The 23540-nt window shown below is 57.9% G+C and overlaps 1 protein-coding gene across 2 annotated transcripts in view; it reads left to right on the top strand.

Moving 5' to 3' along the window:
• LOC140388059 (copine-8) overlaps window positions 1–23540 on the top strand; it is a 544832-nt gene that overhangs the window by 370239 nt on the left and 151053 nt on the right. The gene's annotated exons all lie outside the window — the stretch shown is intronic.

The raw sequence follows: 23540 nt of genomic DNA on the forward strand, positions 1-23540 counted from the left end.
CTGCCGCCCTATCCCTGTAACCTCATAACCCTACCTTACCTAGACACTAAGGGCAATTTAACATGGCCAATCTACCTAACCTGCACATCTTTGGCCTGTAGTAGGAAGCTGGAGCAGCCGGAGGAAACCCATATAGACACGGGGAGAATGTGCAATCTGCACAAAGACAGTCACCCAAAACTGGAATCGAATCCTGGTCCCTGGCGCTGTGAGGCAGCAGTGCTAACTGCTGTGCCACCGTGCCGCCCCGGGTGGAACCAATGGAACCAATCTCTCACAATTGCCCCTTACAAAAGCTTTCATCATTTTGAAACCTTAATATCCTCCCTTCGTTAACCTTCCTTATTCCATTGAAGAAAAGCCCCAACTTGAAACAGCCTTGCTGTTGTTGTTCAATCCATCACATTTACATTAAACAAGTTCTAAACCAGTGGAGTTAGAAAATCGCACTTCACAACTTTATTTTCCCTGAGATTGGCAAAGTAAAGATAGATTCATCTAGCATGGGCTGAACAAGACACTTAAGTCATTGTTGGCTGCTGGAATTTTAATTTCAATTCAAAAGTTCATTTATTAAAAAATGTACTTCTGTCATGGCCGAGCGCCAAATTGAGGCAAGCTTTATGATTAACCATTCAAGCAAAATATAAAGTACAAAAATGGTAGAAAGAATAGAATATAAAGTACCGACGATCGGATTAGGGCCTTTATGTTATCTGGGTTCAAACTCTTAACAGTTATTAGGATTTGTTCATTGTGTGGATGAGATAAGGCCTTGGACTATTCTTAAATCTTGTTGTTTTACATCTTAATTCAGTTAGTTGTTTTGAATTCCGTTGTTGGCAGCCGCTGCGAGATCTGTCTGCAGTTAACAAATAATGAAGTTTGAGATTGGCAGCAATTTCATAAAAGAATGGCATATTTGTTCGCATCTGTTCCCAAGTGCGTCCAGACTGCAATAATGTAAGGCTTCAAATGGCTTTTATTTTGGTGTCGCAATGTTGCTGCCTCCAAGGACCAATAAAATGGGGCTTATTTTCTTTTGCTCTGGATCTGAGCAGTCAGCTTTCATATACATGACCTCAGTCCTCTCCCCCCCCCCCCCCCCCCCGCCCCCCAAAACTGAGATAGGGTTGCCAACTCTGATTTCATCACAGTTATCACGCTGCCATTATCTGCACCCTTGTAAAGATAGGTGGTGAGATTTGTTTTTAAGTTCTGCATAGGACAATATAGGTTAAAACTTCGTTTCTGGTGTGTTGAGCTTTATTGTTAAAAAATAAACATTTTTGGGGTGAAGACTCTTTTTTGGGGGTTATCTTGAGGTAGTTACTTAGCGGCTGGTTAATCTTATGTTGGTAGCAGTGCAGAAGTCAATTGGGAGGGTTGGTAAACACAAGAATCCATAGAGTGACACATGAGGAAGCCGGATGGATGTTATGTACTTCCAGACATTGGCAGTTAGATAGGTTTTGCATATTTCATGAGGTAAAAGTGCTGTTATTCCCTCAGCATTACACCAAGATCATTAAATATTTACTCAAGCAGAAGTTCTATGCAATGTGTCTGCACTTGAGGTATAATCCTTTCTACAATATACAGTGTGTGGGATGTCGGTAATGATTTACCAGGGAATGAAACTAAAATATTTCCAATTATATTGTATAAACTGGTTTTGTCCAATCTAATCAGCAAGTGGAAACTATTTTAAATGTAGAATCTGGCCATTATTTGTGTAGAATATTGCATTCTTGTAATCCATAGAACCCTTACAGTGCAGAAGGAGGCCTTTTTGCCCATCGCGTCTGTACCCACCCTCCGAAAGAACACTACCTAGGCCCACTCCTCCGCCGTATTCCTGTAACCCTGCACATTAATCATGGCAAATCCACCTATCTTGCACATCTTTGGACACTTAAGGGGCAATTTAGCAGAACCAATCCACCTAACCTGCACATTTTTGGACTGTGGGAGGAAACCGGAGCACCCGGAGGAAACACACGAAGACACGGGGCGAACATGCAGACTCCACAGGGTCACCAAAGGCCAGAATCGAACCCGGGTCCCTGGCGCGGTGTGGTGGCAGTACTAATGCTATGTCATCATGCTGCCATTCAGTAGCAAAGCAAATTATAGATTGTTGCAACAAGAACTGACCATTTGGATTCATCTTTCAGTGAAGAAATAAAAAGGGAATGCTTTTAAAGAAAAAAAAACTTGCACATATAGAGTAACTTGTCACATTTTCGTCAAATATCAAAGCACTTCACAATCATGGAACTGGTTGGCTCAGCTGGTTGGGTGGTTAACATGTGGTTCAAAACAATGTCAACAAGAGTGGACTCAATTCTCATTCTGGCTTGCAATCTGCCGCCTCCCTTTGCCCCTGAGAATGGAAGGCAATGGGAAAGCGCCAGTGACAAAAACTGCCATGAAAATGGCCCAGGATGAAGCATCAGCAGACAATGGGCCAAGGACCTGTCTTAGGGCAGAGCACACATGTCATGGGCGGATTTCTCTGAGCCCGCGCCAGGTCGGAGAATCGCCGTTCACGACGGAAAGTCGCGTGACGCCGGTCCGACGCTGCTTCACTATTCTCTGAACAAAAACGCCGTGGTCGCGAAAGGCGCCGCGCAGACCGGAGAATCGCCTGAGGTGATCCGATGAGCAATTCTCCGGGCTCCCGGCGATATTGCCCGAGGTCACGCCGGCGCGGTTCTAATGTGGTTATAAAAATCTTCAGCCAGTCATGCTGGCTGACGATGCGGCAGCAGGAGGTAGGGGTCGGCGTGGGGGGGACCTAGGGCTAGCGGGACAGGTACGGCCGTGGCTGGGGGGGCGGGGGGGTGAGGCCCCCCAGGTTTGGATGGGGGCGTGGGGTGGACAGCGCCGCCGGCCGGGAACGGCCCGTCATGGCCGGGCGATGCCCAAGCCGCGGACGCCATTCCTTCGGCCAGGCTGATGGGCACCGACCCCGGGCGCTGGCTGAACGCAAGCCTCTCAGCCATGCGGACGGGTGCCGGACACCCCAGGGGGCGGCCTTCACAGCTGCCGGCACCCACAGGCGGGTAGATCCAGGGCCGCACCCACGGCAGCCCCCGGTGAGGGCAGTGCCATTCAATGGTGGCGCTAGCAGGAGGGAGGGGCAACAGGAGTCGGGGCACCGAGGGGGCGGGCGGCAGTGGGGGGCATGCGTGGCTGCGGCGCAAGCTGCCAACCAGGGCGGCCATGTAGACCATGGCACCTGGTTGTGGAGGGGGTCATGCGCCATGGTTAAACTTGGTGTCTATCCCACACCCACTGCAGATCATAATGTTTCGGCACCAGCCAGCGATGCTAGCCATCGTGGCTGGGACCACTGTCTTGCATGCAGCCCTGTGGCAGTGTCAGCGCAGGAGCTCAGAGGGGTGGCGAACCTGCAGCAGAGGGATGGGCTGCAGAGGGGCAGTTGGCAGCCGCTCAGGCTGGAGTGCCGCCTGCCCGACAGGCACAGGAGGAGGAGGAGGAGGACAACGACGAGGGTGAGACACAGGATGAGGATACCGATGAGGATGAGGAGGAGGGGGAGAGGGGGGAGGAGGAGGTGGTGCCACGGTGCCGGAGGTGCCCGATGAGGCCTCGTGTGTACCGGCACCGCATGTCCTTCGATGACCTCCCGGACAGGGCATGCAGGAGGAGACTCCGGATGAGCCGGGAAACCGTCCCCATATCTGCCACTTGATGGTACACCTGGCACCGCGTGGGACTGGTGGAGGACACCCTCTCCCAGTGGCCGTCAAGGTGACGGTAGCCCTGAACCTCTACGTGACGGGGTCGTTGAGTCGCCGAGTGGGGACCTATCCGGTATCTCCCAGGCATCTGTGTACCGGTGCATCCGTGCAGTGACCGATGCCCTGTAAGACATCATGGAGCGCTAGATCCAGTTCCCTGTGGACCTCGCCCACCAGGATGCCCGGGCAGTGGGCTTCGCTGCCCTGGCCAGAATACCCATGGTACAGGGGGTGATTGATGGGGTGCACGTCGCCATGCGGCCACCAGCGGATAACAGGGCGGGGTTCATGAACAGGTAGGGGTCCTAATCCATGAACGTGCAGGTGGTCTGTGACCACCAGATGAAGATCCTGCACGTCTGCGTCCGTTACCCGGGCAGTGTGCATGACTTGTTTATCCTGGTGCAATCGTTCATTCCCACCGTGCTCGAGGGACCCCTCCCCCCCGCCCCGGCTGAGGGGCAAGTTCCTGGGCGATAGGGGTTACCCGTTGCAGTCGTGGCTGATGACGCCTGTACAGAGGCAACAGACCGGCTACAATGATGCCCATTGTGCGACCAGCGGTTTTGGTCGAGAGGTGCTTCGAGCTGATGAAAATGCGCTTCAGGTGCCTGGACCGCACTGGAGGGGCCCTCCAGTACCCGTCGGAGAGGGTCGGCCGCATCGTTGTGGTCTGCTGCGTCCTCCACAATGTAGCCCAGCAGAGGGGCGATGTGCTGGAGGAGGGGGAGGGGCAGGAGCCACTCCAGATGAGGAGGATGGGGAGGGGGGGGCAATCGATAGGACATGGGGGCTGGACATGGACGGGAGGCTGCACGATGCCACCGGCAGGGTCAGCGAGCACGGGACGCGTCGATCGCCGCACATTTCACCAACGAGGGGGGGGACGGGGGTTCGCTGAGCAGGGGCACTGACACCACTGTACTGCACCACCTCACCACCCGCCACCCTTACCTCCCCCACCACCCACCACCCTTACCTCCCCCACCACCGCAGGCACACCACCCCTCCATCACACATCCACCTGCGGCACAACGGGCTGGGCTCACATGGTTGCTAGTGACAGCGGGTCTGGTCCATGCCATGGAGGATGATGACAGCCCGCTCTGCGATGAGCTCTGAGCTCCACATCGTTAGACAATGTCTGACTCAAGGCCACAGTTACACCTTCCACCTGGGTGATCCCTGTATACGTGCTGGACATTCCATCACATGGCCCTGTTGAATTGCTGGGGGAGGGGTGGCGTGGATGTCTGGAGTGGGGGGGGGTGCTGTGTTCTGCACCCGTGCCAACTTACTTGGTGTCTAACTTCCTGGCTTTACCGGCCCTATGACTACGTCTTTGTGGTTCCCCAGATGGTACAGCAGTAGTGGAGGCGGACTGCTGAGACTCCTGCCCTGCGACCTGGCGCTCGTTACCTGGGGCGGCCCAGCCTGGATGGGGCAGGCTGCTCCTCGAGCGTCCTGGAGGCGTGGTGCCACCCTGATCTGCCCGCTGCCCACCAGATGCACCAGGGGCGGAACAGGGGGAGTCCGAGGTGCCGCAGTGTTCTGGGACCTCGCCTGCAGGAGTCAACAGCATGGCCTCCAGCACCTCCTCCTCCCTCGGAGTGCCCGTGGCCCCAGGCCTCTCCATGGGATGGGGGTGCGAGTGGAGACAAGCCCCGAGGCACCGCCGACACCTGGCGCTGCCAGTCCTGGAGGAACGCTATGGTATCGACCAGGGTCTCAACGTTAGCAACTATGGAGCTCAGGGAGTGGGCCATCCCTGACTGAAATTGCACCACCTCCCTCTGGGCCTGTGTGCCGCCATTCAGCACCTGGGCAATGCCGCTGCTACTCTCAGAGACGGCCTGCTGAGACTGGGCTATCACCTGGGCAATGCCACCGCTGCTCAGAGACGGTCTGCTGAGACTGGGCTATCACCTGGGCAATGCCGCCGATGCTCAGCGACGGCCTGCTGAGACTGGGCTATCACCTGGGCAATGCCACCGCTGCTCAGAGACGGCCTGCTGAGACTGGGCTATCACCTGGGCAATGCCGCCGCTGCTCTCAGAGACGGTCTGCTGAGACTGGGCTATCACCTGGGCAATGCCGCCGATGCTCAGCGACGGTCTGCTGAGACTCGGCCACACTGCGGAGTGCCGCAGCAATCTCCAGCTGGCTGTGGCACATGGCTGCCTGAGAGGGGGCAGCCCTGTCCTGGGCCTGCGGATGACACGTGCACATGAAGTCCCAAGTCTTGCATGACCTGACCCATGTCCGACACCGTTGCCCCCATTGCCTCCACCGCAGGCACACCCGTGCGGTGTCGACCTGGGTGGCAGCCATGACCGGCACCACTCCCTGCCCCTGGACGAGGATGAACTCCACCACCTGCATCTGCAGCTGCTGGAAGCCGGACGCCATCCCGTTGTCTAGTCCCTGGGTGTCTGACTGCTTCGGGTCTCTGGGTAGGTCTGGTAATTCCAAGAACCCGGGACCTGTCTGGGCGGGAGCTGGTTGCTGGGGCCGGGCTGCACTCTGCCGTTCGGCCCCTCGACTGCTCCTACCTCCTCCTGCTGTACCAGGACGCTGTGTGGGTGCGAACAAGTGGGTGTCCCAGAAGCCTCATCAGTAAATTGCTCAACCGAGGTGAGAGTCTGCCATGGTGGACGGTATGAGAGACAGCAGTGGCAAAAAGTGCATGTCATCATCTGTGTGTCCGTCCTCTGTGTGTCCGTCCCCTGTGTGTCCGTCCCCTGTGTGTCCGTCCTCTGTGTGTCAGTGTCCTGTGTGTCCGTCCTCTGTGTGTCCGTCCTCTGTGTGTCTGTCCTCTGTGTGTCCGTCCCCTGTGTGTCAGTGTCCTGTGTGTCCGTCCCCTGTGTGTCTGTCCTCTGTGTGTCCGTCCCCTGAGTGTCAGTGTCCTGTGTGTCAGTCCCCTGTGTGTCAGTGTCCTGTGTGTCCGTCCCCTGTGTGTCCGTCCTCTGTGTGTCAGTCCCCTGTGTGTCCGTCCTCTGTGTGTCCGTCCTCTGTGTGTCCGTCCCCTGTGTGTCCGTCCCCTGTGTGTCCGTCCCCTCTGTGTCTGTCCTCTGTGTGTCCGTCCCCTGTGTGACAGTGTCCTGTGTGTCAGTCCCCTGTGTGTCCGTCCCCTGTGTGTCAGTGTCCTGTGTGTCCGTCCTCTGTGTGTCCGTCCCCTATGTGACGGCTCCTATGTGTCCGTCCTCTATCTGTCTGTCCTCTATCTGTCTGTCCTCTGTGTGTCCGTCCCCTGTGTGTCAGTGTCCTGTGTGTCAGTGTCCTGTGTGTCAGTGTCCTGTGTGTCCGCCCTCTGTGTGTCAGTGTCCTGTGTGTCCGTCCTCTGTGTGTCCGTCCCCTATGTGTCCGTCCTCTGTCTGTTTGTCCTCTGTGTGTCCGTCCCCTGTGTGTCAGTGTCCGGTCTGTCCATCCTCTGTGTGTCCGTCCCCTGTCTGTCCATCCTCTGTGTGTCCGTCCCCTGTGTGTCCGTCCCCTGTGTGTCCATCCCCTCTGTGTCCGTCCCCTATGTGTCCGCCCTCTGTGTGTCAGTGTCCTGTGTGTCCGTCCTCTGTGTGTCTGTCCTCTGTGTGTCCGTCCTCTGTGTGTCAGTGTCCGGTCTGTCCATCCTCTGTGTGTCTGTCCTCTGTGTGTCCGTCCCCTGTGTGTCCGTCCTCTGTCCGTCCCCAGTGTGTCCGTCCTCTGTGTGTCCATCCTCTGCGTGTCAGTGTCCGGTCTGTCCGTTCTCTGTGTGTCAATGTCCTGTCTGTCGGTCCTCTGTGTGTCCGTCCCATGTGTCCGTCCCCTGTGTGTCCATCCTCTGTGTGTCCGTCCTCTGTGTGTCCGTCCTCTGTGTGTCCGTCCTCTGTGTGTCCGTCCTCTGTCTGTCCGTCCCCTGTGTGTCAGTGTCCTGTGTGTCAGTGTCCTGTGTGTCAGTGTCCTGTGTGTCAGTGTCCTGTGTGTCCGTCCCCTGTCTGTCCGTCCTCTGTGTGTCAGTCCCCTGTGTGTCCGTCCCCTATGTGTCCGTCCCCTGTGTGTCCGCCCTCTGTGTGTCCGCCCCCTGTGTGTCCGTCCTCTGTCTGTCTGTCCTCTGTGTGTCCGTCCCCTGTGTGTCAGTGTCCGGTCGGTCCGTCCTCTGTGTGTCCATCCCCTGTGTGTCCGTCCTCTGTGTGTCAGTGTCCTGTGTGTCCGTCCTCTGTGTGTCAGTGTCCTGTGTGTCAGTGTCCGGTCTGTCCATCCTCTGTGTGTCCGTCCCCTGTGTGTCCGTCCTCTGTGTGTCAGTGTCCTGTGTGTCCGTCCTCTGTGTGTTTGTCCTCTGTGTGTCCGTCCCCTGTGTGTCAGTGTCCGGTCTGTCCATCCTCTGTGTGTCCGTCCCCTGTGTGTCCGTCCTCTCTGTGTCAGTGTTCTGTGTGTCCGTCCTCTGTGTGTCAGTGTCCTGTGTGTCAGTGTCCGGTCTGTCCATCCTCTGTGTGTCCGTCCCCTGTGTGTCCGTCCTCTGTGTGTCAGTGTCCTGTGTGTCCGTCCTCTGTGTGTTTGTCCTCTGTGTGTCCGTCCCCTGTGTGTCAGTGTCCGGTCTGTCCATCCTCTGTGTGTCCGTCCCCTCTGTGTCCGTCCCCTGTGTGTCCGCCCTCTGTGTGTCAGTGTCCTGTGTGTCCGTCCTCTGTGTGTCCGTCCCCTGTGTGTCCGTCCTCTGTCCATCCGCTGTGTGTCCGTCCTCTGTGTGTCCATCCTCTGCGTGTCAGTGTCCGGTCTGTCCATTCTCTGTGTGTCAATGTCCTGTCTGTCGGTCCTCTGTGTGTCCGTCCTCTGTGTGTCCGTCCTCTGTGTGTCCGTCCTCTGTGTGTCCGTCCTCTGTGTGTCCGTCCCCTGTGTGTCCGTCCCCTATGTGTCCGTCCCCTGTGCGTCCGCCCTCTGTGTGTCCGTCCCCTGTGTGTCCGTCCTCTGTGTGTCAGTGTCCGGTCTGTCCATCCTCTGTGTGTCCGTCCCCTGTGTGTCCGTCCTCTGTGTGTCAGTGTCCTGTGTGTCCGTCCTCTGTGTGTCTGTCCTCTGTGTGTCCGTCCCCTATGTGTCAGTGTCCGGTATGTCCATCCTCTGTGTGTCCGTCCCCTGTGTGTCCGTCCTCTGTGTGTCAGTGTCCTGTGTGTCCGTCCCCTGTGTGTCCGTCCTCTGTGTGTCCATTCCCTGTGTGTCCGTCCTCTGTTTGTCCGTCCCCTGTGTGTCCATCCTCTATGTGTCCGTCCTCTGTGTGTCCATCCTCTGTGTGTTCATCCTCTGTGTGTCAGTGTCCTGTCTGTCTGTCCTCTGTGTGTCCGTCCTCTGTTTGTCCGTCCTCTGTTTGTCCGTCCTCTGTTTGTCCGTCCCCTGTGTGTCCGTCCTCTGTGTGTCCATTCCCTGTGTGTCCGTCCTCTGTTTGTCCGTCCCCTGTGTGTCCATCCTCTATGTGTCCGTCCTCTGTGTGTCCATCCTCTGTGTGTCAGTGTCCTGTCTGTCTGTCCTCTGTGTGTCCGTCCTCTGTTTGTCCGTCCTCTGTTTGTCCGTCCTCTGTGTGTCCGTCCTCTGTGTGTCCGTCCCCTGTGTGTCCGTCGTCTGTGTGTCCGTCCTCTGTGTGTCCGTCCTCTGTGTGTCCGTCCGCTGTGTGTCCGTCCTCTGTGTGTCCGTCCTCTGTGTGTCCGTCCCCTGTGTGTCCGTCCCCTGTGTGTCCGTCCCCTGTGTGTCCATTTTCTGTGTGTCAGTGTCCTGTCTGTCTGTCCCCTGTCTGTCTGTCCCCTGTGTGTCCGTCGTCTGTGTGTCCGTCGTCTGTGTGTCCGTCCTCTGTGTGTCCGTCCTCTGTGTGTCAGTGTCCTGTCTGTCCATCCTCTGTGTGTCCGTCCTCTGTGTGTCCATCCTCTGTGTGTCCATCCTCTGTGTGTCCGTCCTCTGTGTGTCCGTCCTCTGTGTGTCCGTCCCCTGTGTGTCCATCCTCTGTGTGTCAGTGTCCTGTCTGTCTGTCCCCTGTGTGTCCGTCGTCTGTGTGTCCGTCCTCTGTCTGTCCGTCCTCTGTGTGTCCGTACTCTGTGTGTCAGTGTCCTGTCTGTCTGCCCCCTGTGTGTCCGTAGTCTGTGTGTCCGTCCTCTGTCTGTCCGTCCTCTGTGTGTCCGTCCTCTGTGTGTCCGTCCTCTGTGTGTCCGTCCTCCGTCTGTCCACTGTGTGTCCGTCCTCTGTGTGTCAGTGTCCTGTCTGTCCATCCTCTGTGTGTCCGTCCTCTGTGTGTCCGTCCCCTGCGTGTCCATCCTCTGTGTGTCCGTCCCCTGTGTGTCCGTCCTCTGTGTGTCCATCCTCTGCGTGTCAGTGACCTGTCTGTCCATCCCCTGTGTGTCCGTCCCATGTGTGTCCGGCCCCTGTGTGTCAGTGTCCTGTCTGTCCGTCCCCTGTGAGTCTGTCCTCTGTGTGTCCGTCCCCTGTGTGACAGTGTCCTGTGTGTCAGTCCCCTGTGTGTCCGTCCCCTGTGTGTCAGTGTCCTGTGTGTCCGTCCTCTGTGTGTCCGTCCCCTATGTGTCCGTCCTCTATCTGTCTGTCCTCTGTGTGTCCGTCCCCTGTGTGTCAGTGTCCTGTGTGTCAGTGTCCTGTGTGTCAGTGTCCTGTGTGTCCGCCCTCTGTGTGTCAGTGTCCTGTGTGTCCGTCCTCTGTGTGTCCGTCACCTATGTGTCCGCCCTCTGTCTGTCTGTCCTCTGTGTGTCCGTCCCCTGTGTGTCAGTGTCCGGTATGTCCATCCTCTGTGTGTCCGTCCCCTGTCTGTCCATCCTCTGTGTGTCCGTCCCCTGTGTGTCCGTCCCCTATGTGTCCGTCCCCTGTGTGTCCACCCTCGGTGTGTCCGTATCCTGTGTGTCCGTCCTCTGTCTGTCTGTCCTCTGTGTGTCCGTCCCCTGTGTGTCAGTGTCCGGTCTGTCCGTCCTCTGTGTGTACGTCCTCTGTGTGTCCGTCCCCTGTGTGTCCGTCCTCTGTGTGTCAGTGTCCTGTGTGTCCGTCCTCTGTGTGTCAGTGTCCTGTCTGTCAGTGTCCGGTCTGTCCATCCTCTGTGTGTCCGTCCCCTGTGTGTCCGTCCTCTGTGTGTCAGTGTCCTGTGTGTCCGTCCTCTGTGTGTTTGTCCTCTGTGTGTCCGTCCCCTGTGTGTCAGTGTCCGGTCTGTCCATCCTCTGTGTGTCCGTCCCCTGTCTGTCCATCCTCTGTGTGTCCGTCCCCTGTGTGTCCGTCCCCTGTGTGTCCGCCCTCTGTGTGTCAGTGTCCTGTGTGTCCGTCCTCTGTATGTCTGTCCTCTGTGTGTCCGTCCTCTGTGTGTCAGTGTCCGGTCTGTCCATCCTCTGTGTGTCCGTCCCCTGTGTGTCCGTCCTCTGTCCGTCTCCAGTGTGTCCGTCCTCTGTGTGTCCATCCTCTGCGTGTCAGTGTCCGGTCTGTCCGTTCTCTGTGTGTCAATGTCCTGTCTGTCGGTCCTCTGTGTGTCCGTCCCCTGTGTGTCCGTCCCCTGTGTGTCCATCCTCTGTGTGTCCGTCCTCTGTGTGTCCGTCCTCTGTGTGTCCGTCCTCTGTGTGTCCGTCCTCTGTCTGTCTGTCCTCTGTGTGTCCGTCCCCTGTGTGTCAGTGTCCGGTCTGTCCATCCTCTGTGTGTCTGTCCTCTGTGTGTCCGTCCCCTGTGTGTCCGTCCTCTGTGTGTCAGTGTCCTGTGTGTCCGTCCTCTGTGTGTCAGTGTCCTGTGTGTCAGTGTCCGGTCTGTCCATCCTCTGTGTGTCCGTCCCCTGTGTGTCCGTCCTCTGTGTGTCAGTGTCCTGTGTGTCCGTCCTCTGTGTGTCTGTCCTCTGTGTGTCCGTCCCCTATGTGTCAGTGTCCGGTATGTCCATCCTCTGTGTGTCCGTCCCCTGTGTGTCCGTCCGCTGTGTGTCACTGTCCTGTGTGTCCGTCCTCTGTGTGTCCGTCCTCTGTGTGTCCATCCCCTGTGTGTCCGTCCTCTGTTTGTCCGTCCCCTGTGTGTCAGTGTCCTGTGTGTCAGTGTCCTGTGTGTCAGTGTCCTGTGTGTCCGTCCCCTGTCTGTCCGTCCTCTGTGTGTCAGTCCCCTGTGTGTCCGTCCCCTATGTGTCCGTCCCCTGTGTGTCCGCCCTCTGTGTGTCAGCCCCCTGTGTGTCCGTCCTCTGTCTGTCTGTCCTCTGTGTGTCCGTCCCCTGTGTGTCAGTGTCCGGTCTGTCCATCCTCTGTGTGTCTGTCCTCTGTGTGTCCGTCCCCTGTGTGTCCGTCCTCTGTGTGTCAGTGTCCTGTGTGTCCGTCCTCTGTGTGTCAGTGTCCTGTGTGTCAGTGTCCGGTCTGTCCATCCTCTGTGTGTCCGTCCCCTGTGTGTCCGTCCTCTGTGTGTCAGTGTCCTGTGTGTCCGTCCTCTGTGTGTCTGTCCTCTGTGTGTCCGTCCCCTATGTGTCAGTGTCCGGTATGTCCATCCTCTGTGTGTCCGTCCCCTGTGTGTCCGTCCGCTGTGTGTCACTGTCCTGTGTGTCCGTCCTCTGTGTGTCCGTCCTCTGTGTGTCCATCCCCTGTGTGTCCGTCCTCTGTTTGTCCGTCCCCTGTGTGTCCGTTCCCTGTGTGTCCATCCTCTATGTGTCCGTCCTCTGTTTGTCCGTCCCCTGTGTGTCCGTCCCCTGTGTGTCCATCCTCTGTGTGTCAGTGTCCTGTCTGTCTGTCCCCTGTGTGTCCATCCTCTATGTGTCCGTCCTCTGTGTGTCCATCCTCTGTGTGTTCATCCTCTGTGTGTCAGTGTCCTGTCTGTCTGTCCTCTGTGTGTCCGTCCTCTGTGTGTCCATCCCCTGTGTGTCCGTCCTCTGTTTGTCCGTCCCCTGTGTGTCCGTCCCCTGTGTGTCCGTCTTCTGTGTGTCCGTCCTCTGTGTGTCCGTCCTCTGTGTGTCCGTCCTCTGTGTGTCCGTCCTCTGTGTGTCCGTCCTCTGTGTGTCCGTCCTCTGTGTGTCCATCCTCTGTGTGTCCATCCTCTGTGTGTCAGTGTCCTGTCTGTCTGTCCCCTGTGTGTCCGTCGTCTGTGTGTCCGTCGTCTGTATGTCCGTCCTCTGTCTGTCCGTCCTCTGTGTGTCCGTCCTCTGTGTGTCAGTGTCCTGTCTGTCCATCCTCTGTGTGTCCGTCCTCTGTGTGTCCATCCTCTGTGTGTCCATCCTCTGTGTGTCCGTCCTCTGTGTGTCCATCCTCTGTGTGTCCGTCCCCTGTGTGTCCATCCTCTGTGTGTCAGTGTCCTGTCTGTCTGTCCCCTGTGTGTCCGTCGTCTGTGTGTCCGTCCTCTGTCTGTCCGTCCTCTGTGTGTCCGTCCTCTGTGTGTCCGTCCTCTGTGTGTCCGTCCCCTGTGTGTCCGTCCTCTGTGTGTCAGTGTCCTGTCTGTCCATCCTCTGTGTGTCCGTCCTCTGTGTGTCCCTCCCCTGCGTGTCCATCCTCTGTGTGTCCGTCCCCTGTGTGTCCGTCCTCTGTGTGTCCATCCTCTGCGTGTCAGTGACCTGTCTGTCCGTCCCCTGTGTGTCCGTCCCATGTGTGTCCGGCCCCTGTGTGTCAGTGTCCTGTCTGTCCGTCCCCTGTGAGTCTGTCCTCTGTGTGTCAGTCCCCTGTGTGTCCGTCCCCTGTGTGTCAGTGTCCTGTGTGTCCGTCCTCTGTGTGTCCGTCCCCTATGTGTCCGTCCTCTATCTGTCTGTCCTCTGTGTGTCCGTCCCCTGTGTGTCCATCCTCTGTGTGTCCGTCCCCTGTGTGTCCGTCCTCTGTGTGTCCATCCTCTGCGTGTCAGTAACCTGTCTGTCCGTCCCCTGTGTGTCCGTCCCATGTGTGTCCGGCCCCTGTGTGTTCAGCCCCTGTGTGTCAGTGTCCTGTGTGTCCATCCTCTGTGAGTCTGTCCTCTGTGTGTCCGTCCCCTGTGTGACAGTGTCCTGTGTGTCAGTGTCCTGTGTGTCAGTGTCCTGTGTGTCCGTCCCCTGTCTGTCCGTCCTCTGTGTGTCAGTCCCCTGTGTGTCCGTCCCCTATGTGTCCGTCCCCTGTGTGTCCGCCCTCTGTGTGTCAGCCCCCTGTGTGTCCGTCCTCTGTCTGTCTGTCCTCTGTGTGTCCGTCCCCTGTGTGTCAGTGTCCGGTCTGTCCATCCTCTGTGTGTCCGTCCTCTGTGTGTCCGTCCCTTGTGTGTCCGTCCTCTGTGTGTCAGTGTCCTGTGTGTCCGTCCTCTGTGTGTCAGTGTCCTGTGTGTCAGTGTCCGGTCTGTCCATCCTCTGTGTGTCCGTCCCCTGTGTGTCCGTCCTCTGTGTGTCAGTGTCCTGTGTGTCCGTCCTCTGTGTGTCTGTCCTCTGTGTGTCCGTCCCCTATGTGTCAGTGTCCGGTATGTCCATCCTCTGTGTGTCCGTCCCCTGTGTGTCCGTCCTCTGTGTGTCAGTGTCCTGTGTGTCCGTCCTCTGTGTGTCTGTCCTCTGTGTGTCCGTCCCCTATGTGTCAGTGTCCGGTATGTCCATCCTCTGTGTGTCCGTCCCCTGTGTGTCCGTCCCCTGTGTGTCAGTGTCCTGTCTGTCCATCCTCTGTGTGTCCGTCCTCTGTGTGTCCATCCCCTGTGTGTCCGTCCTCTGTTTGTCCGTCCCCTGTGTGTCCGTTCCCTGTGTGTCCATCCTCTATGTGTCCGTCCTCTGTGTGTCCATCCTCTGTGTGTTCATCCTCTGTGTGTCAGTGTCCTGTCTGTCTGTCCTCTGTGTGTCCGTCCTCTGTGTGTCCATCCCCTGTGTGTCCGTCCTCTTTTTGTCCGTCCCCTGTGTGTCCGTCCCCTGTGTGTCCGTCTTCTGTGTGTCCGTCCTCTGTGTGTCCGTCCTCTGTGTGTCCGTCCTCTGTGTGTCCGTCCCCTGTGTGTCCGTCCCCTGTGTGTCCATTTTCTGTGTGTCAGTGTCCTGTCTGTCTGTCCCCTGTGTGTCCGTCGTCTGTGTGTCCGTCGTCTGTGTGTCCGTCCTCTGTCTGTCCGTCCTCTGTGTGTCCGTCCTCTGTGTGTCAGTGTCCTGTCTGTCCATCCTCTGTGTGTCCGTCCTCTGTGTGTCCATCCTCTGTGTGTCCATCCTCTGTGTGTCCGTCCTCTGTGTGTCCATCCTCTGTGTGTCCGTCCCCTGTGTGTCCATCCTCTGTGTGTCAGTGTCCTGTCTGTCTGTCCCCTGTGTGTCCGTCGTCTGTGTGTCCGTCCTCTGTCTGTCCGTCCTCTGTGTGTCCGTACTCTGTGTGTCAGTGTCCTGTCTGTCTGTCCCCTGTGTGTCCGTAGTCTGTGTGTCCGTCCTCTGTCTGTCCGTCCTCTGTGTGTCCGTCCTCTGTGTGTCCGTCCTCCGTCTGTCCACTGTGTGTCCGTCCTCTGTGTGTCAGTGTCCTGTCTGTCCATCCTCTGTGTGTCCGTCCTCTGTGTGTCCATCCTCTGTGTGTCCATCCTCTGTGTGTCCGTCCTCTGTGTGTCCATCCTCTGTGTGTCCGTCCCCTGTGTGTCCATCCTCTGTGTGTCCGTCCCCTGTGTGTCCGTCCTCTGTGTGTCCATCCTCTGCGTGTCAGTGACCTGTCTGTCCGTCCCCTGTGTGTCCGTCCCATGTGTGTCCGGCCCCTGTGTGTCAGTGTCCTGTCTGTCCGTCCCCTGTGAGTCTGTCCTCTGTGTGTCCGTCCCCTGTGTGACAGTGTCCTGTGTGTCAGTCCCCTGTGTGTCAGTGTCCTGTGTGTCCGTCCTCTGTGTGTCCGTCCCCTATGTGTCCGTCCTCTATCTGTCTGTCCTCTGTGTGTCCGTCCCCTGTGTGTCAGTGTCCTGTGTGTCAGTGTCCTGTGTGTCAGTGTCCTGTGTGTCCGCCCTCTGTGTGTCAGTGTCCTGTGTGTCCGTCCTCTGTGTGTCCGTCCCCTATGTGTCCGCCCTCTGTCTGTCTGTCCTCTGTGTGTCCGTCCCCTGTGTGTCAGTGTCCGGTCTGTCCATCCTCTGTGTGTCCGTCCCCTGTCTGTCCGTCCTCTGTGTGTCCGTCCCCTGTGTGTCCGTCCCCTATGTGTCCGTCCCCTGTGTGTCCACCCTCGGTGTGTCCGTATCCTGTGTGTCCGTCCTCTGTCTGTCTGTCCTCTGTGTGTCCGTCCCCTGTGTGTCAGTGTCCGGTCTGTCCGTCCTCTGTGTGTCCGTCCTCTGTGTGTCCGTCCCCTGTGTGTCCGTCCTCTGTGTGTCAGTGTCCTGTGTGTCCGTCCTCTGTGTGTCTGTCCTCTGTGTGTCCGTCCCCTATGTGTCACTGTCCGGTCTGTCCATGTCTGTGTGTCCGTCCCCTGTGTGTCCGTCCCCTGTGTGTCCGTCCTCTGTGTGTCAGTGTCCTGTGTGTCCGTCCTCTGTGTGTCTGTCCTCTGTGTGTCCGTCCTCTGTGTGTCAGTGTCCTGTGTGTCCGTCCTCTGTGTGTCTGTCCTCTGTGTGTCCATCCTCTGTGTGTCAGTGTCCGGTCTGTCCATCCTCTGTGTGTCCGTCCTCTGTGTGTCCGTCCCCTGTGTGTCCGTCCTCTGTCCATCCGCTGTGTGTCCGTCCTCTGTGTGTCCATCCTCTGCGTGTCAGTGTCCGGTCTGTCCGTTCTCTGTGTGTCAATGTCCTGTCTGTCGGTCCTCTGTGTGTCCGTCCCATGTGTCCGTCCCCTGTGTGTCCATCCTCTGTGTGTCCATCCTCTGTGTGTCCGTCCCCTGTCTGTCCGTCCTCTGTGTGTCCGTCCCCTGTGTGTCCGTCCCCTGTGTGTCCGTCCTCTGTGTGTCAGTGTCCTGTGTGTCCATCCTCTGTGTGTCCATCCCCTGTCTGTCCGTCCTCTGTGTGTCCGTCCCCTGTGTGTCCGTCCCCTGTGTGTCCGTCCCCTGTGTGTCCGTCCCCTGTGTGTCCGCCCTCTGTGTGTCCGCCCCCTGTGTGTACGTCCTCTGTCTGTCTGTCCTCTGTGTGTCCGCCCCCTGTGTGTACGTCCTCTGTCTGTCTGTCCTCTGTGTGTCCGTCCCCTGTGTGTCAGTGTCCGGTCTGTCCATCCTCTGTGTGTCCGTCCTCTGTGTGTCCGTCCCCTATGTGTCCGTCCTCTGTGTGTCCGTCCCCTGTGTGTCAGTGTCCTGTCTGTCCATCCTCTGTGTGTCCGTCCCCTGTCTGTCCGTCCTCTGTGTGTCCGTCCTCTGTGTGTCAGTGTCCTGTCTGTCCATCCTCTGTGTGTCCGTCCTCTGTGTGTCCATCCTCTGTGTGTCCGTCCTCTGTGTGTCCGTCCCCTGTGTGTCCGTCCCCTGTGTGTCCATCCTCTGTGTGTCAGTGTCCTGTCTGTCTGTCCCCTGTGTGTCCGTCGTCTGTGTGTCCGTCCTCTGTCTGTCTGTCCTCTGTGTGTCCGTACTCTGTGTGTCAGTGTCCTGTCTGTCCCCTGTGTGTCCGTCGTCTGTGTGTCAGTCCTCTGTCTGTCCGTCCTCTGTGTGTCCGTCCTCTGTGTGTCCCTCCTCTGTCTGTCCGTCCTCTGTATGTCCGTCCTCTGTGTGTCCATCCCCTGTGTGTCCATCCTCTATGTGTCCGCCCTCTGTGTGTCCATCCTCTGTGTGTTCATCCTCTGTGTGTCAGTGTCCTGTCTGTCTGTCCTCTGTGTGTCCGTCCTCTGTGTGTCCATCCCCTGTGTGTCCGTCCTCTGTTTGTCCGTCCCCTGTGTGTCCGTCCCCTGTGTGTCCGTCTTCTGTGTGTCCGTCCTCTGTGTTTCCGTCCTCTGTGTGTCCGTCCTCTGTGTGTCCGTCCTCTGTGTTTCCGTCCTCTGTGTTTCCGTCCTCTGTGTGTCCGTCCTCTGTGTGTCCGTCCTCTGTGTGTCCGTCCTCTGTGTGTCCGTGCCCTGTGTGTCCGTCCCCTGTGTGTCCATTTTCTGTGTGTCAGTGTCCTGTCTGTCTGTCCCGTGTGTCCGTCGTCTGTGTGTCCGTCGTCTGTGTGTCCGTCCTCTGTCTGTCCGTCCTCTGTGTCCGTCCTCTGTGTGTCAGTGTCCTGTCTGTCCATCCTCTGTGTCTCCGTCCTCTTGTGTGTCCATCCTCTGTGTGTCCATCCTCTGTGTGTCCGTCCTCTGTGTGTCCATCCTATGTGTGTCCGTCCCCTGTGTGTCCATCCTCTGTGTGTCAGTGTCCTGTCTGTCTGTCCCCTGTGTGTCCGTCGTCTGTGTGTCCGTCCTCTGTCTGTCCGTCCTCTGTGTGTCCGTACTCTGTGTGTCAGTGTCCTGTCTGTCTGTCCCCTGTGTGTCCGTAGTCTGTGTGTCCGTCCTCTGTCTGTCCGTCCTCTGTGTGTCCGTCCTCTGTGTGTCCGTCCTCCGTCTGTCCACTGTGTGTCCGTCCTCTGTGTGTCAGTGTCCTGTCTGTCCATCCTCTGTGTGTCCGACCTCTGTGTGTCCCTCCCCTGCGTGTCCATCCTCTGTGTGTCCGTCCCCTGTGTGTCCATCCTCTGTGTGTCCGTCCCCTGTGTGTCCGTCCTCTGTGTGTCCATCCTCTGCGTGTCAGTGACCTGTCTGTCCGTCCCATGTGTGTCCGGCCCCTGTGTGTCCGGCCCCTGTGTGTCAGTGTCCTGTCTGTCCGTCCCCTGTGAGTCTGTCCTCTGTGTGTCCGGCCCCTGTGTGTCAGTGTCCTGTGTGACAGTGTCCTGTGTGTCAGTCCCCTGTGTGTCCGTCCCCTGTGTGTCAGTGTCCTGTGTGTCCGTCCTCTGTGTGTCCGTCCCCTATGTGTCCGTCCTCTATCTGTCTGTCCTCTGTGTGTCCGTCCCCTGTGTGTCAGTGTCCTGTGTGTCAGTGTCCTGTGTGTCAGTGTCCTGTGTGTCCGCCCTCTGTGTGTCAGTGTCCTGTGTGTCCGTCCTCTGTGTGTCCGTCCCCTATGTGTCCGCCCTCTGTCTGTCTGTCCTCTGTGTGTCCGTCCCCTGTGTGTCAGTGTCCGGTCTGTCCATCCTCTGTGTGTCCGTCCCCTGTCTGTCCGTCCTCTGTGTGTCCGTCCCCTGTGTGTCCGTCCCCTATGTGTCCGTCCCCTGTGTGTCCACCCTCGGTGTGTCCGTATCCTGTGTGTCCGTCCTCTGTCTGTCTGTCCTCTGTGTGTCCGTCCCCTGTGTGTCAGTGTCCGGTCTGTCCGTCCTCTGTGTGTCCGTCCTCTGTGTGTCCGTCCCCTGTGTGTCCGTCCTCTGTGTGTCAGTGTCCTGTGTGTCCGTCCTCTGTGTGTCTGTCCTCTGTGTGTCCGTCCCCTATGTGTCACTGTCCGGTCTGTCCATGTCTGTGTGTCCGTCCCCTGTGTGTCCGTCCCCTGTGTGTCCGTCCTCTGTGTGTCAGTGTCCTGTGTGTCCGTCCTCTGTGTGTCTGTCCTCTGTGTGTCCGTCCTCTGTGTGTCAGTGTCCTGTGTGTCCGTCCTCTGTGTGTCTGTCCTCTGTGTGTCCATCCTCTGTGTGTCAGTGTCCGGTCTGTCCATCCTCTGTGTGTCCGTCCTCTGTGTGTCCGTCCCCTGTGTGTCCGTCCTCTGTCCATCCGCTGTGTGTCCGTCCTCTGTGTGTCCATCCTCTGCGTGTCAGTGTCCGGTCTGTCCGTTCTCTGTGTGTCAATGTCCTGTCTGTCGGTCCTCTGTGTGTCCGTCCCATGTGTCCGTCCCCTGTGTGTCCATCCTCTGTGTGTCCATCCTCTGTGTGTCCGTCCCCTGTGTGTCCGTCCTCTGTGTGTCCGTCCCCTGTGTGTCCGTCCCCTGTGTGTCCGTCCTCTGTGTGTCAGTGTCCTGTGTGTCCATCCTCTGTGTGTCCGTCCCCTGTCTGTCCGTCCTCTGTGTGTCCGTCCCCTGTGTGTCCGTCCCCTGTGTGTCCGTCCCCTGTGTGTCCGTCCCCTGTGTGTCCGCCCTCTGTGTGTCCGCCCCCTGTGTGTACGTCCTCTGTCTGTCTGTCCTCTGTGTGTCCGTCCCCTGTGTGTCAGTGTCCGGTCTGTCCATCCTCTGTGTGTCCGTCCTCTGTGTGTCCGTCCCCTATGTGTCCGTCCTCTGTGTGTCCGTCCCCTGTGTGTCAGTGTCCTGTCTGTCCATCCTCTGTGTGTCCGTCCCCTGTCTGTCCGTCCTCTGTGTGTCCGTCCTCTGTGTGTCAGTGTCCTGTCTGTCCATCCTCTGTGTGTCCGTCCTCTGTGTGTCCATCCTCTGTGTGTCCGTCCTCTGTGTGTCCGTCCCCTGTGTGTCCGTCCCCTGTGTGTCCATCCTCTGTGTGTCAGTGTCCTGTCTGTCTGTCCCCTGTGTGTCCGTCGTCTGTGTGTCCGTCCTCTGTCTGTCCGTCCTCTGTGTGTCCGTACTCTGTGTGTCAGTGTCCTGTCTGTCCCCTGTGTGTCCGTCGTCTGTGTGTCAGTCCTCTGTCTGTCCGTCCTCTGTGTGTCCGTCCTCTGTGTGTCCCTCCTCTGTCTGTCCACTGTATGTCCGTCCTCTGTGTGTCAGTGTCCTGTCTGTCTGTCCATTGTGTGTCCGTCCTCTGTGTGTAAGTCCTCTGTGTGTCCGTCCCCTGTGTGTCCGTCCTCTTTGTGTCAGTCCCCTGTGTGTCCGTCCTCTGTGTGTCCATCCTCTGCGTGTCAGTGACCTGTCTGTCCGTCCCCTGTGTGTCCGTCCTCTGTATGTCCGTCCCCTGTGTGTCAGTGTCCTGTCTGTCTGTCCATTGTGTGTCCGGCCCCTGTGTGTCAGTGTCCTGTCTGTCTGTCCCCTGTGTGTCCGTCCTCTGTGTGTCCATCCTCTGTCTGTCCATTCTCTGTGTGTCCGTCCCCTGTGTGTCCATCCTCTGTGTGTCCGTCCTCTGTGTGTCCGTCCTCTGTGTGTCAACCCCCTGTGTGTCCATCCTCTGTGTGTCCGTCCCCCGTGTGTCCGTCCTCTGTGTGTCCGTCCTCTGTGTGTCAGTCCCCTGTGTGTCCGTCCTCTGTGTGTCCATCCTCTGTGTGTCCGTCCTCTGTGTGTCCGTCCTCTGTGTGTCTGTCCCCTGTGTGTCCATCCTCTGTGTGTCAGTGTCCTGTCTGTCTGTCCCCTGTGTGTCCATCCTCTGCGTGTACGTCCTCTGTGTGTCAGTGTCCTGTCTGTCCGTCCTCTGTGTGTCTGTCCCCTGTGTGTCCATCCTCTGCGTGTACGTCCTCTGTGTGTCAGTGTCCTCTCTGTCTGTCCCCTGTGTGTCCGTCCTCTGCGTGTACGTCCTCTGCGTGTCCGTCCTCTGTGTGTCAATCCCCTGTGTGTCCGTCCTCTGTGTGTCTGTCCCCTGTGTGTCCATCCTCTGTGTGTCAATCCCCTGTGTGTCCATCCTCTGTGTGTCTGTCCCCTGTGTGTCCATCCTCTGTGTGTCTGTCCCCTGTGTGTCCATCCTCTGTGTGTCAATCCCCTGTGTGTCCGTCCTCTGTGTGTCAATCCCCTGTGTGTCCGTCCTCTGTGTGTCCATCCTCTGTGTGTCCGTCCTCTGTGTGTCAATCCCCTGTGTGTCCGTCCTCTGTGTGTCAATCCCCTGTGTGTCCGTCCTCTGTGTGTCTGTCCCCTGTGTGTCAACCCCCTGTGTGTCCATCCTCTTTGTGTCCGTCCCCTGTGTGTCCGTCCTCTGTGTGTCAGTCCCCTGTGTGTCCGTCCTCTGTGTGCCCATCCTCTGTGTGTCAGTGTCCTGTCTGTCTGTCCCCTGTGTGTCCATCCTCTGCGTGTACGTCCTCTGTGTGTCAGTGTCCTCTCTGTCTGTCCCCTGTGTGTCTGTCCCCTGTGTGTCCATCCTCTGCGTGTACGTCCTCTGTGTGTCAGTGTCCTGTCTGTCCGTCCTCTGTGTGTCTGTCCCCTGTGTGTCCATCCTCTGCGTGTACGTCCTCTGTGTGTCAGTGTCCTGTCTGTCCGTCCTCTGTGTGTCTGTCCCCTGTGTGTCCATCCTCTGCGTGTACGTCCTCTGTGTGTCAGTGTCCTCTCTGTCTGTCCCCTGTGTGTCCGTCCTCTGCGTGTACGTCCTCTGCGTGTCCGTCCTCTGTGTGTCAATCCCCTGTGTGTCCATCCTCTGTGTGTCTGTCCCCTGTGTGTCCATCCTCTGTGTGTCAATCCCCTGTGTGTCCGTCCTCTGTGTGTCCATCCTCTGTGTGTCCGTCCTCTGTGTGTCAATCCCCTGTGTGTCCGTCCTCTGTGTGTCCATCCTCTGTGTGTCCGTCCTCTGTGTGTCCGTCCCCTGTGTGTCCGTCCCCTGTGTGTCCGTCCTCTGTGTGTCCGTCCTCTGTGTGTCTGTCCCCTGTGTGTCCGTCCTCTGTGTGTCCGTCCTCTGTGTGTCCGTCCCCTGTGTGTCCGTCCTCTGTGTGTCAATCCCCTGTGTGTCCGTCCTCTGTGTGTCAGTCCCCTGTGTGTCCATCCTCTGTGTGTCCATCCTCTGTGTGTCAGTGTCCTGTCTGTCTTTCCCCTGTGTGTCTGTCCCCTGTGTGTCCGTCCTCTGTCTGTCCATCCTCTGTGTGTCCGTCCTCTGTGTGTCCGTCCTCTGTCTGTCCGTCCTCTGTGTGTCCATCCTCTGTGTGTCCATCCTCTGTGTGTCCGTCCTCTGTGTGTCCGTCCCCTGTGTGTCCGTCCCCTGTGTGTCCATCCTCTGTGTGTCAGTGTCCTGTCTGTCTGTCCTCTGTGTGTCCGTCGTCTGTGTGTCCGTCCGCTGTGTGTCAGTGTCCTGTCTGTCCATCCTCTGTGTGTCCGTCCTCTGTGTGTCCATCCTCTGTGTGTCCGTCCCCTGTGTGTCCGTCCCCTGTGTGTCCGTCCCCTGTGTGTCCGTCCCCTGTCTGTCCATCCTCTGTGTGTCCGTCCTCTGTGTGTCCGTCCTCTGTCTGTCCGTCCTCTGTGTGTCCATCCTCTGTGTGTCCGTCCTCTGTGTGTCCGTCCCCTGTGTGTCCGTCCCCTGTGTGTCCATCCTCTGTGTGTCAGTGTCCTGTCTGTCTGTCCCCTGTGTGTCCGTCGTCTGTGTGTCCGTCCGCTGTCTGTCCGTCCTCTGTGTGTCCGTCCTCTGTGTGTCAGTGTCCTGTCTGTCCATCCTCTGTGCGACCGTCCTCTGTGTGTCCATCCTCTGTGTGTCCGTCCCCTGTGTGTCCGTCCCCTGTGTGTCCGTCCCCTGTGTGTCCATCCTCTGTGTGTCAGTGTCCTGTCTGTCTGTCCCCTGTGTGTCCGTCGTCTGTGTGTCCGTCCTCTGTCTGTCCGTCCTCTGTGTGTCCGTACTCTGTGTGTCAGTGTCCTGTCTGTCTGTCCCCTGTGTGTCCGTCGTCTGTGTGTCCGTCCTCTGTCTGTCCGTCCTCTGTGTGTCCGTCCTCTGTGTGTCCGTCCTCTGTCTGTGCACTGTGTGTCCGTCCTCTGTGTGTCAGTGTCCTGTCTGTCCATTGTGTGTCCGTCCTCTGTCTGTCCACTGTGTGTACGTCCTCTGTGTGTCAGTGTCCTGTCTGTCTGTCCATTGTGTGTCCGTCCTCTGTGTGTACGTCCTCTGTGTGTCCGTCCTCTGTGTGTCCGTTCCCTGCGTGTCCATCCTCTGTGTGTCCGTCCCCTGTGTGTCCGTCCTCTGTGTGTCCATCCTCTGCGTGTCTGTGACCTGTCTGTCCGTCCCCTGTTTGTCCGTCCTCTGTATGTCCGTCCCCTGTGTGTCAGTGTCCTGTCTGTCTGTCCATTGTGTGTCCGGCCCCTGTGTGTCAGTGTCCTGTCTGTCTGTCCATTGTGTGTCCGGCCCCTGTGTGTCAGTGTCCTGTCTGTCTGTCCCCTGTGTGTCCGGCCCCTGTGTGTCAGTGCCCTGTCTGTCCGTCCTCTGTGTGTCCATCCTCTGTCTGTCCAT

The sequence above is a fragment of the Scyliorhinus torazame genome, chromosome 13, assembly GCF_047496885.1.
Source record: "Scyliorhinus torazame isolate Kashiwa2021f chromosome 13, sScyTor2.1, whole genome shotgun sequence".
Classification (NCBI taxonomy): domain Eukaryota; kingdom Metazoa; phylum Chordata; class Chondrichthyes; order Carcharhiniformes; family Scyliorhinidae; genus Scyliorhinus; species Scyliorhinus torazame.